This window comes from Acomys minous (genome assembly GCF_964271855.1).
Source record: "Acomys minous genome assembly, chromosome: 6".
In the NCBI taxonomy this organism is placed as follows: Eukaryota; Metazoa; Chordata; class Mammalia; order Rodentia; family Muridae; genus Acomys; species Acomys minous.
The window spans coordinates 118,924,618-118,928,944 of NC_140487.1; the positions used below are offsets into that span (position 1 = coordinate 118,924,618).

The 4,327-nt window shown below is 48.0% G+C and overlaps 1 protein-coding gene across 1 annotated transcript in view; it reads right to left on the reverse strand.

Moving 5' to 3' along the window:
- Positions 1-4,327, reverse strand: part of KAZN (kazrin, periplakin interacting protein) — a 977,721-nt gene that overhangs the window by 153,012 nt on the left and 820,382 nt on the right. The gene's annotated exons all lie outside the window — the stretch shown is intronic.

A 4,327-nucleotide genomic window follows, 5' to 3' on the forward strand; every position in this document is an offset into this window, starting at 1 on the left:
GTCTATGGAACCAGTTTAGGGAGGCAGATTTGTTGAGCAGATATGTAGGAAGCGCTGACGTTTCCCTCCCCCCAGCTGAAGTTTCTCCATCAAACAAGCAAGAATGTGTTCGGTTTGGTGCAGTGTGAGCAAAGCTGCATTCTTTTGGTTTAGAGATATGACCTTTAGAAATGGATGGTTCCTGCCACACCTGGGGGCCCAACTGATTCGGGGAATATGCAGCTGGACAGTGGGTCAGATCCTAGCCCCTGTCGACAGAAGGTAGGGGCCAGTCTTAACGGAACCCTCTGTTCCCAGGGCCTAATACAGCCTCTACCTCCAAAGTGCCTCGGTTGCTGATGTGCACCGTCATGGCCAACCCTCATTCCTCGGTATTTCCCCTTCCCGCTCACGGCTTCGTGGAGCCCTGGATAGCCCATGTTAGGTCCCTTCTACGGCACCAGCTTGTCCCCCTACTTAGCTAAGAAGATCATTTTATGTCCTGATAAGACACACGAGTTTTACTCTCGGCTGTCCGCATGGGCCTCTACCCCCACGTTTCCTATAACCCCCAACTTCTCCATGAGAGGGCGCTGTTGGCTGTGATGCTTTGTTTGAATGGGAAGTGTCCCCAACAGTGTGGGGGCATCTAAGCACTTGGTCCCCAGTTGGTGGCGCTGTTTGGGGAGGTTTAGCTGGGGCAGCCTTGCTGGAGGAAGCATGTCATGGGTGGGGGTGGGGTTGGAAGCTTAGCTCACTCTACTTCCGTTTCCTCTCTCCCGCTACGTGACCATGGTTGGGATGTGAGTCTGGGCCTCCGTCCTCCAACCACCATGCTGCTTGCTGCCGTGCCTCCCTGTCGTGAGGGACTCTTACCCATCTGGAACCGTAAGTGCAAATAAACTCTTTTTTTTTTTTCTCCTACAAATTGTTCTGGTCCTGGCATTTTGTCGCAGTAACACAAAGTAACTAATAAGCCGGCACTGTATCCATTGCAAGCCGGGTAAATTGAGGACAAGTGACGGAAGTGGAAGTGGCACACCAGTGACCCACAGAACCAGAGCTACCAGTTACTGTGTTTTCTTTTCCTAATACAGCACTTGCGATGGCTATTTCGGTTGTTAGCCCCAGCCTACCTTCGGCGACTCAGCACCAACAACCACATCATGCTGCCAAACGTGACACGAGTATGCGTGAAAAAATCCCCAACATCACAGGCCGCGGTCTATGTCTGTCTGTCTGTCTGTCTGTCTGTCTGTCTCTCACTCTATTCTTCCATCTGTCTCTCACTCTCTATTCCTCTGTCTGTCTGTCTCTTGCTCTCTGTCTCTCTCCCTCCCTCCAATACATCTTTTGTGTGAGATCTGTTGTACAACTTCGGCAGCATTCCTTATCTCTGATCTGCCAAGGTCTTCAGCCACAAAAAAAAACCCTTATGCTGAGTTGTTAACTTGACCACATCTGGAACTAACTTAAAACCTAAGCTGCTGGGTACAGCCTTGAGGGATTTTTCTTGACTGAGTCATTGGAGGTGGGAAGATCCGTTTTAAATATAGGCCACACCTATATTTAAAGACTAGACTAGGCTGGCCTCGAACTCACAGTGATATGCCTGCCTCTCCTTCCCTGAGTGCTGGAATTAAAGGTTTGCGCCACCAGGCCCAGCGGCCTGAAAATTTTTTATTTAATTTTATTTGTGTGTGTGTGTGTGTGTGTGTGTGTGTGTGTGTGTGTGTGTGTTGTGTGTTTACAGGTATCTGTGTGGGTACTGATGCCCAGAGGCCAGAAGAGGGCGCCAGATCCCTGAAGCTGAAGTTACAGGCAGCAAGTGCTCTTAACCACTGAGTCATTTTTTAAAAAAATATTTTTTATTTATTTAATTTTTAAATTTATGTGTGTTGGTGTGAGGGTGTCAGATCTTGGAGTTACAGACAGTTGTGAGCTGCCATGTGGGTGCTGGGAATTGAACTCAGGTCCTTTGGAAGAGCAGGCAGTGCTCTTAACCACTGAGCTATCTCTCCAGCCCTCTCCACTGAGTCATTTTTCAGGCCCATGGAGGTGGGCATTATAAACACTATTTTTAACTACCACTTTTAATAAATGGGGCTTTGCTAAAAGTCCTATGCCAATTCTAGTGGTTTTATTGCTTGTATGCACGTGCATGTACGTACATACAACCCCTCATGGCTGTGTGTGTGCATGTACATCTGTGGAGGTCAGAGGCAACCTCAGGAGTCAACACTTCCTCACCACCATGTGGGGCAATCTCACATGGGGCAAACTCAGGCTGTCAGGCTTGGTGGGAAACAACCGTCAACTGAGCCACTCTGCTGCCTTAGCCAACATTTTAAAATTAAAGTAGTTTATACATTGAGATGAGGTGGCATATGCTTTTTAACCCCAACACTTAGGAGGCAGAGGCAGGTGGATTTCTGGGAGTTCAAAGCCAGCCTGGTCTAGGTCTATATGGAGTTCCAGACCAACCGGTCTACACAGTAAGACCCTGCCTAAAAAATAATCTTATAGTCAATTTCATATATATATATATTTTAGCTTTTTACTCCTTCGTTTGGAAGAAAGCTCAGGAAATCTTGTGACATTGAACTTCATTGCATTCTGTGTTTCACAATGAGCCCTGCTGCCCCCTCTTGTCACCTCACTCATGAGATAAAGTCAGTTCTCATCTTGGGCATGTCTATCTGGCCTCTGTCTACATGTCCATCCTCATTCCTGGAAGACCTTGGTACAGCAGAGTAAAACACTAGATTTGGAGTTTGGATTGTGAGCTTTATTCTGTTGTCGGGTGACCTGGGGCAGAATGCCTGCTCTCCCTGGTCCTCAGCTTCTCCAACCATACAATTAAGGGGCTGGGTGTGGCTGAGTTGGTGGGGGCTGGCCTACCTCACATGAAACCCTGGGTTTACGCCTCAGCACCTTATGTATTAGGAAGAGTTAAAGTTAGTTAAAGTTGGGGGGGGGGTGTCATCGTATATCCTGGAAAATACGTACTTGTCCAAGGTCACTCAGCAAGCCAATGCCAGAACCAGGCAGGAACCCAGGATTCTAGACTTCCTTCCTCTGGTACCACCCATATTGCTTCTCCCTTGGGAATCTACATCCCTCTGGCTTCATCATCCTGTACTTCAAAAGGGGTCTGGGGTGGCCCACGTGGGCAGGGCCCGCCACAGAGTGAGGCCAGGGAAGACAGCTTGCTTGCTTGCTCACGGTTCCTAAGATGCCTGGGCTGTGCAGCAGGCTGCAGAGGGCATGAGCTGCCTAGGTTTCCATGGTGGAAGCTGAGCCAGAGGGCAGATTTCAGAACTGGAAGCTGGCAGCCCACACTTGACTCAGAAACATATTTTGTTTTTCCTGCAATTAAGAAAAATGATTCTCATTAGGCACCAACAGTTAAGAAACTGGGAGGTTTTGCAGAAAAGACTGGATCTCTGGTTTTGCTTGAAAAAGAAGACAAGATCTGGTAAAAAAAAAAAAAAAAAAACCACACACACACACAAAAAAACCCAAAGCAAAACAAAACTGGATCACAGTTTGTACCTGGAAAGGCCTGGGAGGGGGTAAACATGCAGGGTCCTGGGTTTGCATGCTCGGGCATCTGTCTTTTGGGGGGGAGGAGACCTCATGTTCACATTTGGGAACAGTGGACTCTCCTTTATCATCCCACTTGGTAAAACCACCTGGCCTCTCTTTTTCCGGCCATCCTGAGGAATTCCACGTATAACTAGTTCTCAACCAGGAAACAGTTCTCTTCTCGGGAGCATTCTTGGCAATGGAGGCATTTTGGCTGAATAACAGGAGGAGGGTGCTATTGGCATCTTGTGGGTGAGTCAGGGATGTTCCTAAACATTATATTATGTGTAGAATGGTCTTCGAGACAAAGAACTATCAAGCCTTCAATGTCAGGAGTGCTGTTGCCAAGAATTCCTGGGCTGAACCGGCAGCCAGCAAGAAAAGGCAACAGGATGTCGAGAGGGTGGCGGAGAGGCCAAAGAGAACTCAGGCCAGGGAAAAACCTAGATACCCCCTGCAGCTCCAATGCCTTTCTGTAATTGCAAAGGACCTAAAGTATCCATTGCATGGGACTCTTAGCAGGGCTAATGTCACGATAGCTTTCTGCCAGTGAAGGTCAGACATGAACATTAGAGGGAACCAGAGGGGCCAATCATGGGAGTCACAGGACTGGCTATAGTCCCTGTGGAGCATCCCCGTGAGGCTAGGGCTGATGTCCTGGACTGTCCCAGCAAACACAAGGATCGTGAATTTACTACATACTGATCACATACAGAGTTCTGTGTTTTTAAAAAAAGGTTTATTATTATTACAGATACAG